Genomic DNA, 13331 nt, shown 5'->3' with positions numbered 1-13331 from the left:
CAAAGAGCACACCTCTGTTGCCTGGAGAGGAAGGGATGCCGCTTACAGGCCTTGTTATGAGGGGGGAGGGATCTCTAAAAACATTATAAGTCCAACAGTGGGCCTACCTCCACAGAGAAAGTGGAGAGCAACGGACATGACATCACAAAGAGCTCACCTCTGTTGCCTGGAGAGGAAGGGATGCCGCTTAGAGGCCTTGTTATGAGGGGGGCGGGATCTCTAAAAACATTATAAGTCCGACAGTGGGCCTACCTCCACAGAGAAAGTAGAGAGCAACGGACATGACATCACAAAGAGCTCACCTCTGTTGCCTGGAGAGGAAGGGATGCCGCTTACAGGCCTTGTTAAGGGGGGGGGGAACTCTAAAAACAATATAAGTCAGACAGTGGGCCTACCTCCACAGAGAAAGTGGAGAGCAACGGACATGACATCACAAAGAGCTCACCTCTGTTGCCTGGAGAGGAAGGGATGCCGCTTACAGGCCTTGTTAAGGAGGGGTGGGGGACTCTGAAAACATTATAAGTCAGACAGTGGGCCTACCTCCACAGAGAAAGTGGAGACCAACGGACATGACATCACAAAGAGCTCACCTCTGTTGCCTGGAGACGAAGGGATGCCGCTTACAGGCCTTGTTATGAGGGGGGCGGGATCTCTAAAAACAATATAAGTCAGACAGTGGGCCTACCTCCACAGAGAAAGTGGAGAGCAACGGACATGACATCACAAAGAGCTCACCTCTGTTGCCTGGAGAGGAAGGGATGCCGGTTACAGGCCTTGTTAAGGAGGGGGGGGACTCTAAAAATATTATAAGTCAGACAGTGGGCCTACCTCCACAGAGAAAGTGGAGAGCAACGGACATGACATCACAAAGAGCTCACCTCTGTTGCCTGGAGAGGAAGGGATGCCGCTTACAGGCCTTGTTAAGGAGGGGTGGGGGACTCTGAAAACATTATAAGTCAGACAGTGGGCCTACCTCCACAGAGAAAGTGGAGACCAACGGACATGACATCACAAAGAGCTCACCTCTGTTGCCTGGAGACGAAGGGATGCCGCTTACAGGCCTTGTTATGAGGGGGGCGGGATCTCTAAAAACATTATAAGTCAGACAGTGGGCCTACCTCCACAGAGAAAGTGGAGAGCAACGGACATGACATCACAAAGAGCTCACCTCTGTTGCCTGGAGAGGAAGGGATGCCGCTTACAGGCGTTGTTAAGGAGGGGGGGGACTCTTAAAACATTATAAGTCAGACAGTGGGCTTACCTGCACAGAGAAAGTGGAGAGCAACGGACATGACATCACAAAGAGCTCACCTCTGTTGCCTGGAGAGGAAGGGATGCCGCTTACAGGCCTTGTTAAGGAGGGGGGGGACTCTAAAAACAATATAAGTCAGACAGTGGGCCTACCTCCAAAGAGAAAGTGGAGAGCAACGGACATGACATCACAAAGAGCTCACCTCTGTTGCCTGGAGAGGAAGGGATGCCGCTTACAGGCCTTGTTAAGGAGGGGGGGGGACTCTAAAAATATTATGTCAGACAGTGGGCCTACCTCCACAGAGAAAGTGGAGAGCAATGGACATGACATCACAAAGAGCTCACCTCTGTTGCCTGGAGAGGAAGGGATGCCGCTTACAGGCCTTGTTAAGGAGGGGGGGGGGACTCTAAAAACATTATAAGTCAGACAGTAGGCCTACCTCCACAGAGAAAGTGGAGAGCAACGGACATGACATCACAAAGAGCTCAACTCTGTTGCCTGGAGAGGAAGGGATGCCGCTTACAGGCGTTGTTAAGGAGGGGGGGGACTCTAAAAACATTATAAGTCAGACAGTGGGCCTACCTCCACAGAGAAAGTGGAGAGCAACGGACATGACATAACAAAGAGCTCACCTCTGTTGCCTGGAGAGGAAGGGATGCCGCTTACAGGCCTTGTTAGGGAGGGGGGGGGGACTCTAAAAACATTATAAGTCAGACAGTGGGCCTACCTCCACAGAGAAAGTGGAGAGCAACGGACATGACATCACAAAGAGCTCACCTCTGTTGCCTGGAGAGGAAGGGATGCCGCTTACAGGCCTTGTTATGAGGGGGTCGGGATCTCTAAAAACATTATGTCAGACAGTGGGTCTACCTCCACAGAGAAAGTGGAGAGCAACGGACATGACATCACAAAGAGCTCATCTCTGTTGCCTGGAGAGGAAGGGATGCCGCTTACAGGCCTTGTTATGAGGGGGGCGGGATCTCTAAAAACATTATAAGTCAGACAGTGGTCCAACCTCCACAGAGAAAGAGGAGAGCAACGGAAATGACATCACAAAGAGCTCACCTCTGTTGCCTGGAGAGGAAGGGATGCCGCTTACAGGCCTTGTTATGAGGGGGGCGGGATCTCTAAAAACATTATAAGTCAGACAGTGGTCCAACCTCCACAGAGAAAGAGGAGAGCAACGGACGTGACATCACAAAGAGCTCACCTCTGTTGCCTGGAGAGGAAGGGATGCCGCTTACAGGCCTTGTTAAGGGGGGGGGACTCTAAAAACATTATAAGTCAGACAGTGGGCCTACCTCCACAGAGAAAGTGGAGAGCAACGGACATGACATCACAAAGAGCTCACCTCTGTTGCCTGGAGAGGAAGGGATGCCGCTTACAGGCCTTGTTATGAGGGGGGCGGGATCTCTTAAAACATTATAAGTCAGACAGTGGTCCAACCTCCACAGAGAAAGAGGAGAGCAACGGACGTGACATCACAAAGAGCTCACCTCTGTTGCCTGGAGAGGAAGGGATGCCGCTTACAGGCCTTGTTAAGGAGGGGGGGGGACTCTAAAAACAGTATAAGTCAGACAGTGGGCTTACCTCCACAGAGAAAGTGGAGAGCAACGGACATGACATCACAAAGAGCTCACCTCTGTTGCCTGGAGAGGAAGGGATGCCGCTTACAGGCGTTGTTAAGGAGGGGGGGGACCCTAAAAACATTATAAGTCAGACAGTGGTCCAACCTCCACAGAGAAAGTGGAGAGCAACGGACATGACATCAAAAAGAGCTCACCTCTTTTGCCTGGAGAGGAAGGGATGCCGTTTACAGGCGTTGTTAAGGAGGGGGGGGGACACTAAAAACATTATAAGTCAGACGGTGGGCTTACGTGCACAGAGAAAGTGGAGAGCAACGGACATGACATCACAAAGAGCTCACCTCTGTTGCCTGGAGAGGAAGGGATGCCGCTTACTGGCCTTGTTATGAGGGGGGCGGGATCTCTAAAAACATTATAAGTCAGACAGTGGGCTTACCTGCACAGAGAAAGTGGACAGCAACGGATGTGACATCACAAAGAGCTCACCTCTGTTGCCTGGAGAGGAAGGGATGCCGCTTACAGGCCTTGTAATGAGGGGGGCGGGATCTCTAAAAACATTATAAGTCAGACAGTGGGCCTACCTCCACAGAGAAAGTGGAGAGCAACGGACATGACCTCACAAAGAGCTCACCTCTGTTGCCTGGAGAGGAAGGCATGCCGCTTACAGGCCTTGTTATGAGGGGGGCGGGATCGCTAAAACCATTATAAGTCAGACAGTGGGCCTACCTCAACAGAGAAAGTGGAGAGCAACGGACATGACATCACAAAGAGGCTCACCTCTGTTGCCAGGAGAGGAAGGGATGCCGCTGACAGGCCTTGTTATGGGGGGGGTGGCGGGATCTCTAAAAACATTATAAGTCAGACAGTGGGCCTACCTCCACAGAGAAAGTGGAGAGCAACGGACATGACATCACAAAGAGCTCACCTCTGTTGCCTGGAGAGGAAGGGATGCCGCTTACAGGCCTTGTTATGGGCGGGGGGATCTCTAAAAACATTATAAGTCAGACAGTGGGCCAAACTCCACAGAGAAAGTGGAGAGCAACTGACATGACATCACAAAGAGCTCACCTCTATTGCCTGGAGAGGAAGGGATGATGCTTACAGGCCTTGTTATGGGCGGGGGGATCTCTAAAAACATTATAAGTCAGACAGTGGGCCAACCTCCACAGAGAAAGTGGAGAGCAACTGACATGACATCACAAAGAGCTCACCTCTGTTGCCTGGAGAGGAAGGGATGACGCTTACAGGCCTTGTTATGGACGGGGGGATCTCTAAAAACATTATAAGTCAGACAGTGGGCCTACCTCCACAGAGAAAGTGGAGAGCAACGGACATGACATCACAAAGAGCTCACCTCTGTTGCCTGGAGAGGAAGGGATGCCGCTTACAGGCCTTGTTATGAGGGGGGGGGATCTCTAAAAACATTATAAGTCAGACAGTGGGCCTACCTCCACAGAGAAAGTGGAGAGCAACGGACATGACATCACAAAGAGCTCACCTCTGTTGCCTGGAGAGGAAGGGATGCCGATTACAGGCCTTTTTATGAGGGGGGCGGGATCTCTAAAAACATTATAAGTCAGACAGTGGGCCTACCTCCACAGAGAAAGTGGTGAGCAACGGACATGACATCACAAAGAGCTCACCTCTGTTGCCTGGAGAGGAAGGGATGCCGCTTACAGGCGTTGTTAAGGAGGGGGGGGGACTCTAAAAACATTATAAGTCAGACAGTGGTCCAACCTCCACAGAGAAAGTGGAGATGAACGGACATGACATCACAAAGAGCTCACCTCTGTTGCCTGGAGAGGAAGGGATGCCGCTTTCAAGCGTTGTTAAGAAGGGGGGGACTCTAAAAACATTATAAGTCAGACAGTGGGCTTACCTCCACAGAGAAAGTGGAGAGCAACGGACATGACATCACAAAGAGCTCACCTCTGTTGCCTGGAGAGGAAGGGATGCCGATTACAGGCCTTGTTATGAGGGGGGCGGGATCTCTAAAAACATTATAAGTCAGACAGTGGGCCTACCTCCACAGAGAAAGTGGAGAGCAACGGACATGACATCACAAAGAGCTCACCTCTGTTGCCTGGAGAGGAAGGGATGCCGCTTACAGGCCTTGTTATGAGGGGGGCGGGATCTCTAAAAACATTATAAGTCAGACAGTGGTCCAACCTCCACAGAGAAAGTGGAGAGCAACGGACATGACATCACAAAGAGCTCACCTCTGTTGCCTGAAGAGGAAGGGATACCGCTTACAGGCCTTGTTATGAGGGGGGCGGGATCTCTAAAAACATTATAAGTCAGACAGTGGTCCAACCTCCACAGAGAACGAGGAGAGCCACGGACATGACATCACAAAGAGCTCACCTCTGTTGCCTGGAGAGGAAGGGATGCCGCTTACAGGCCTTGTTATGAGGGGGGCGGGATCTCTAAAAACATTATAAGTCAGACAGTGGTCCAACATCCACAGAGAAAGAGGAGAGCAACGGACGTGACATCACAAAAAGCTCACCTCTGTTGCCTGGAGAGGAAGGGATGCCGCTTACAGGCCTTGTTAAGGGGGGGGGGACTCTAAAAACATTATAAGTCAGACAGTGGGCCTACCTCCACAGAGAAAGTGGAGAGCAACGGACATGACATCACAAAGAGCTTACCTCTGTTGCCTGGAGAGGAATGGATGCCGCTTACAGGTCTTGTTATGAGGGGGTCGGGATCTCTAAAAACATTATGTCAGACAGTGGGTCTACCTCCACAGAGAAAGTGGAGAGCAACGGACATGACATCACAAAGAGCTCACCTCTGTTGCCTGGAGAGGAAGGGATGCCGCTTACAGGCCTTGTTATGAGGGGGGCGGGATCTCTAAAAACATTATAAGTCAGACAGTGGTCCAACCTCCACAGAGAAAGAGGAGAGCAACGGACGTGACATCACAAAGAGCTCACCTCTGTTGCCTGGAGAGGAAGGGATGCCGATTACAGGTCTTGTTATGAGGGGGTCGGGATCTCTAAAAACATTATGTCAGACAGTGGGTATACCTCCACAGAGAAAGTGGAGAGCAACGGACATGACATCACAAAGAGCTCACCTCTGTTGCCTGGAGAGGAAGGGATGCCGCTTACAGGCCTTGTTATGAGGGGGGCGGGATCTCTTAAAACATTATAAGTCAGACAGTGGTCCAACCTCCACAGAGAAAGAGGAGAGCAACGGACGTGACATCACAAAGAGCTCACCTCTGTTGCCTGGAGAGGAAGGGATGCCACTTACAGGCCTTGTTAAGGAGGGGGGGGGGACTCTAAAAACAGTATAAGTCAGACAGTGGGCTTACCTCCACAGAGAAAGTGGAGAGCAACGGACATGACATCACAAAGAGCTCACCTCTGTTGCCTGGAGAGGAAGGGATGCCGCTTACAGGCGTTGTTAAGGAGGGGGGGGACCCTAAAAACATTATAAGTCAGACAGTGGTCCAACCTCCACAGAGAAAGTGGAGAGCAACGGACATGACATCAAAAAGAGCTCACCTCTTTTGCCTGGAGAGGAAGGGATGCCGTTTACAGGCGTTGTTAAGGAGGGGGGGGGACACTAAAAACATTATAAGTCAGACGGTGGGCTTACGTGCACAGAGAAAGTGGAGAGCAACGGACATGACATCACAAAGAGCTCTCCTCTGTTGCCTGGAGAGGAAGGGATGCCGCTTACAGGCCTTGTTATGAGGGGGGCGGGATCTCTAAAAACATTATAAGTCAGACAGTGGGCCTACCTCCATAGAGAAAGTGGAGAGCAACGGACATGACCTCACAAAGAGCTCACCTCTGTTGCCAGGAGAGGAAGGGATGCCGCTTACAGGCCTTGTTATGGGGGGGGTGGCAGGATCTCTAAAAACATTATAAGTCAGACAGTGGGCCTACCTCCACAGAGAAAGTGGAGAGCAACGGACATGACATCACAAAGAGCTCACCTCTGTTGCCTGGAGAGGAAGGGATGCCGCTTACAGGCCTTGTTATGGGCGGGGGGATCTCTAAAAACATTATAAGTCAGACAGTGGGCCAACCTCCACAGAGAAAGTGGAGAGCAACTGACATGACATCACAAAGAGCTCACCTCTATTGCCTGGAGAGGAAGGGATGACGCTTACAGGCCTTGTTATGGGCGGGGGGATCTCTAAAAACATTATAAGTCAGACAGTGGGCCAACCTCCACAGAGAAAGTGGAGAGCAACTGACATGACATCACAAAGAGCTCACCTCTGTTGCCTGGAGAGGAAGGGATGACGCTTACAGGCCTTGTTATGGACGGGGGGATCTCTAAAAACATTATAAGTCAGACAGTGGGCCTACCTCCACAGAGAAAGTGGAGAGCAACGGACATGACATCACAAAGAGCTCACCTCTGTTGCCTGGAGAGGAAGGGATGCCGCTTACAGGCCTTGTTATGAGGGGGGCGGGATCTCTAAAAACATTATAAGTCAGACAGTGGGCCTACCTCCACAGAGAAAGTGGTGAGCAACGGACATGACATCACAAAGAGCTCACCTCTGTTGCCTGGAGAGGAAGGGATGCCGCTTACAGGCGTTGTTAAGGAGGGGGGGGGGACTCTAAAAACATTATAAGTCAGACAGTGGTCCAACCTCCACAGAGAAAGTGGAGATGAACGGACATGACATCACAAAGAGCTCACCTCTGTTGCCTGGAGAGGAAGGGATGCCGCTTTCAAGCGTTGTTAAGGAGGGGGGGACTCCAAAAACATTATAAGTCAGACAGTGGGCCTACCTCCACAGAGAAAGTGGAGAGCAACGGACATGACATCACAAAGAGCTCACCTCTGTTGCCTGGAGAGGAAGGGATGGCGCTTACAGGCCTTGTTATGAGGGGGGCGGGATCTCTAAAAACATTATAAGTCAGACAGTGGTCCAACCTCCACAGAGAAAGTGGAGAGCAACGGACATGACATCACAAAGAGCTCACCTCTGTTGCCTGAAGAGGAAGGGATACCGCTTACAGGCCTTGTTATGAGGGGGGCGGGATCTCTAAAAACATTATAAGTCAGACAGTGGTCCAACCTCCACAGAGAAAGAGGAGAGCAATGGACATGACATCACAAAGAGCTCACCTCTGTTGCCTGGAGAGGAAGGGATGCCGCTTACAGGCGTTGTTAAGGAGGGGGGGGGTACTCTAAAAACATTATAAGTCAGACAGTGGGCCTACCTCCACAGAGAAAGTGGAGAGCAACGGACATGACATCACAAAGAGCTCACCTCTGTTGCCTGGAGAGGAAGGGATGCCGCTTACAGGCCTTGTTATGAGGGGGGCGGGATCTCTAAAAACATTATAAGTCAGACAGTGGGCCTACCTCCACAGAGAAAGTGGTGAGCAACGGACATGACATCACAAAGAGCTCACCTCTGTTGCCTGGAGAGGAAGGGATGCCGCTTACAGGCGTTGTTAAGGAGGGGGGGGGACTCTAAAAACATTATAAGTCAGACAGTGGTCCAACCTCCACAGAGAAAGTGGAGATGAACGGACATGACATCACAAAGAGCTCACCTCTGTTGCCTGGAGAGGAAGGGATGCCGCTTTCAAGCGTTGTTAAGGAGGGGGGGACTCCAAAAACATTATAAGTCAGACAGTGGGCCTACCTCCACAGAGAAAGTGGAGAGCAACGGACATGACATCACAAAGAGCTCACCTCTGTTGCCTGGAGAGGAAGGGATGCCGCTTACAGGCCTTGTTATGAGGGGGGCGGGATCTCTAAAAACATTATAAGTCAGACAGTGGTCCAACCTCCACAGAGAAAGTGGAGAGCAACGGACATGACATCACAAAGAGCTCACCTCTGTTGCCTGAAGAGGAAGGGATACCGCTTACAGGCCTTGTTATGAGGGGGGCGGGATCTCTAAAAACATTATAAGTCAGACAGTGGTCCAACCTCCACAGAGAAAGAGGAGAGCAACGGACATGACATCACAAAGAGCTCACCTCTGTTGCCTGGAGAGGAAGGGATGCCGCTTACAGGCGTTGTTAAGGAGGGGGGGGGACTCTAAAAACATTATAAGTCAGACAGTGGGCCTACCTCCACAGAGAAAGTGGAGAGCAACGGACATGACATCACAAAGAGCTCACCTCTGTTGCCTGGAGAGGAAGGGATGCCGCTTACAGGCCTTGTTATGAGGGGGGCGGGATCTCTAAAAACATTATAAGTCAGACAGTGGGCCTACCTCCACAGAGAAAGTGGAGAGCAACGGACATGACATCACAAAGAGCTCACCTCTGTTGCCTGGAGAGGAAGGGATGCCGCTTACAGGCCTTGTTATGAGGGGGGCGGGATCTCTAAAAACATTATAAGTCAGACAGAGGTCCAACCTTCACAGAGAAAGTGGAGAGCAACGGACATGACATCACAAAGAGCTCACCTCTGTTGCCTGGAGAGGAAGGGATGCCGCTTACAGGCCTTGTTAAGGAGGGGGGGGGGACTCTAAAAACATTATAAGTCAGACAGTGGGCCTACCTCCACAGAGAAAGTGGAGAGCAACGGACATGACATCACAAAGAGTTCACCTCTGTTGCCTGGAGAGGAAGGGAAGGCCGCTTACAGGCCTTGTTATGGGAGGGGGGGATCTCTAAAAACATTATAGGTCAGACAGTGGGCCTACATCCACAGAGAAAGTGGAGAGCAACGGACATGACATCACAAAGAGCTCACTTCTGTTGCCTGGAGAGGAAGGGATGCCCCTTACAGGCCTTGTTATGGGGGGGGGGACTCTAAAAACATTATAAGTCAGAGAGTGGGCCTACCTCCACAGAGAAAGTGGAGAGCAACGGACATGACATCACAAAGAGCTCACCTCTGTTGCCTGGAGAGGAAGGGATGCCGCTTACAGGCGTTGTTAAGGAGGGGGGGGGACTCTAAAAACATTATAAGTCAGACAGTGGGCTTAACTAGAAAGAGAAAGTGGAGAGCAACGGACATGACATAACAAAGAGCTCACCTCTGTTGCCGGAAGAGGAAGGGATGCCGCTTACACGCCTTGTTATGAGGGGGGTGGGATCTCTAAAAACATTATAAGTCAGATAGCGGTCCAACCTCCACAGAGAAAGTGGAGAGCAACGGACATGACATCACAAAGAGCTCACCTGTGTTGCATGGAGAGGAAGGGATGCCGCTTACAGGCCTTGTTAAGGAGGGGGGGGGGACTCTAAAAACATTATAAGTCAGACAGTGGGCCTACCTCCACAGAGAAAGTGAGGTGAGCTCTTTGTGTTGTCATGTCCGTTGCTCTCCGACATGACATCACAAAGAGCTCACCTCTGTTGCCTGGAGAGGAAGGGATGCCGCTTACAGGCCTTGTTATGAGGGGGGCGGGATCTCTAAAAACATTATAAGTCAGACAGAGGTCCAACCTCCACAGTGAAAGTGGAGAGCAACGGACATGACATCACAAAGAGCTCACCTCTGTTGCCTGGAGAGGAAGGCATGCCGATTATAGGCCTTGTTATGGGGGGGATCTCTAAAAACATTATAAGTCAGAGGTCCAACCTCCACAGAGAAAGTGGAGAGCAACGGACATGACATCACAAAGAGCTCACCTCTGTTGCCTGGAGAGGAAGGGATGCCGCTTACAGGCCTTGTTAAGGAGGGGGGGGGGACTCTAAAAACATTATAAGTCAGACAGTGGGCCTACCTCCACAGAGAAAGTGGAGAGCAACGGACATGACATCACAAAGAGCTCACCTCGGTTGCCTGGAGAGGAAGGGAAGGCCGCTTACAGGCCTTGTTATGGGAGGGGGGATCTCTAAAAACATTATAGGTCAGACAGTGGGCCTACCTCCACAGAGAAAGTGGAGAGCAACGGACATGACATCACAAAGAGCTCACTTCTGTTGCCTGGAGAGGAAGGGATGCCCCTTACAGGCCTTGTTATGGGGGGGGGGGACTCTAAAAACATTTTAAGTCAGAGAGTGAGCCTACCTCCACAGAGAAAGTGGAGAGCAACGGACATGACATCACAAAGAGCTCACCTCTGTTGCCTGGAGAGGAAGGGATGCCTCTTACAGGCCTTGTTATGAGGGGGGCGGGATCTCTAAAAACATTATAAGTCAGACAGTGGTCCAACCTCCACAGAGAAAGAGGAGAGCAACGGACGTGACATCACAAAGAGCTCACCTCTGTTGCCTGGAGAGGAAGGGATGCCGATTACAGGTCTTGTTATGAGGGGGTCGGGATCTCTAAAAACATTATGTCAGACAGTGGGTCTACCTCCACAGAGAAAGTGGAGAGCAACGGACATGACATCACAAAGAGCTCACCTCTGTTGCCTGGAGAGGAAGGGATGCCGCTTACAGGCCTTGTTATGAGGGGGGCGGGATCTCTTAAAACATTATAAGTCAGACAGTGGTCCAACCTCCACAGAGAAAGAGGAGAGCAACGGACGTGACATCAAAAAGAGCTCACCTCTGTTGCCTGGAGAGGAAGGGATGCCGCTTACAGGCCTTGTTAAGGAGGGGGGGGGGGACTCTAAAAACAGTATAAGTCAGACAGTGGGCTTACCTCCACAGAGAAAGTGGAGAGCAACGGACATGACATCACAAAGAGCTCACCTCTGTTGCCTGGAGAGGAAGGGATGCCGCTTACAGGCGTTGTTAAGGAGGGGGGGGGACCCTAAAAACATTATAAGTCAGACAGTGGGCCAACCTCCACAGAGAAAGTGGAGAGCAACTGACATGACATCACAAAGAGCTCACCTCTATTGCCTGGAGAGGAAGGGATGACGCTTACAGGCCTTGTTATGGGCGGGGGGATCTCTAAAAACATTATAAGTCAGACAGTGGGCCAACCTCCACAGAGAAAGTGGAGAGCAACTGACATGACAACACAAAGAGCTCACCTCTGTTGCCTGGAGAGGAAGGGATGACGCTTACAGGCCTTGTTATGGACGGGGGGATCTCTAAAAACATTATAAGTCAGACAGTGGGCCTACCTCCACAGAGAAAGTGGAGAGCAACGGACATGACATCATAAAGAGCTCACCTCTGTTGCCTGGAGAGGAAGGGATGCCGCTTACAGGCCTTGTTATGAGGGGGGGGGGGATCTCTAAAAACATTATAAGTCAGACAGTGGGCCTACCTCCACAGAGAAAGTGGAGAGCAACGGACATGACATCACAAAGAGCTCACCTCTGTTGCCTGGAGAGGAAGGGATGCCGATTACAGGCCTTGTTATGAGGGGGGCGGGATCTCTAAAAACATTATAAGTCAGACAGTGGGGCTACCTCCACAGAGAAAGTGGTGAACAACGGACATGACATCACAAAGAGCTCACCTCTGTTGCCTGGAGAGGAAGGGATGCCGCTTACAGGCGTTGTTAAGGAGGGGGGGGGGGACTCTAAAAACATTATAAGTCAGACAGTGGTCCAACCTCCACAGAGAAAGTGGAGATGAACGGACATGACATCACAAAGAGCTCACCTCTGTTGCATGGAGAGGAAGGGATGCCGCTTTCAACCGTTGTTAAGGAGGGGGGGACTCTAAAAACATTATAAGTCAGACAGTGGGCTTACCTCCACAGAGAAAGTGGAGAGCAACGGACATGACATCACAAAGAGCTCACCTCTGTTGCCTGGAGAGGAAGGGATGCCGATTACAGGCCTTGTTATGAGGGGGGCGGGATCTCTAAAAACATTATAAGTCAGACAGTGAGCCTACCTCCACAGAGAAAGTGGAGAGCAACGGACATGACATCACAAAGAGCTCACCTCTGTTGCCTGGAGAGGAAGGGATGCCGCTTACAGGCCTTGTTATGAGGGGGGCGGGATCTCTAAATCATTATAAGTCAGACAGTGGTCCAACCTCCACAGAGAAAGTGGAGAGCAACGGACATGACATCACAAAGAGCTCACCTCTGTTGCCTGAAGAGGAAGGGATACCGCTTACAGGCCTTGTTATGGGGGGGGCGGGATCTCTAAAAACATTATAAGTCAGACAGTGGTCCAACCTCCACAGAGAAAGAGGAGAGCAACGGACATGACATCACAAAGAGCTCACCTCTGTTGCCTGGAGAGGAAGGGATGCCGCTTACAGGCGTTGTTAAGGAGGGGGGGGGACTCTAAAAACATTATAAGTCAGACAGTGGGCCTACCTCCACAGAGAAAGTGGAGAGCAACGGACATGACATCACAAAGAGCTCACCTCTGTTGCCTGGAGAGGAAGGGATGCCGCTTACAGGCCTTGTTATGAGGGGGGCGGGATCTCTAAAAAAATTATAAGTCAGACAGTGGGCCTACCTCCACAGAGAAAGTGGAGAGCAACGGACATGACATCACAAAGAGCTCACCTCTGTTGCCTGGAGAGGAAGGGATGCCGCTTACAGGCCTTGTTATGAGGGGGGCGGGATCTCTAAAGACATTATAAGTCAGACAGAGGTCCAACCTCCACAGAGAAAGTGGAGAGCAACGGACATGACATCACAAAGAGCTCACCTCTGTTGCCTGGAGAGGAAGGCATGCC

This window comes from Paroedura picta, chromosome 17 (assembly GCF_049243985.1).
Source record: "Paroedura picta isolate Pp20150507F chromosome 17, Ppicta_v3.0, whole genome shotgun sequence".
NCBI lineage: Eukaryota > Metazoa > Chordata > Lepidosauria > Squamata > Gekkonidae > Paroedura > Paroedura picta.
This window is presented reverse-complemented; position numbering follows the sequence as displayed.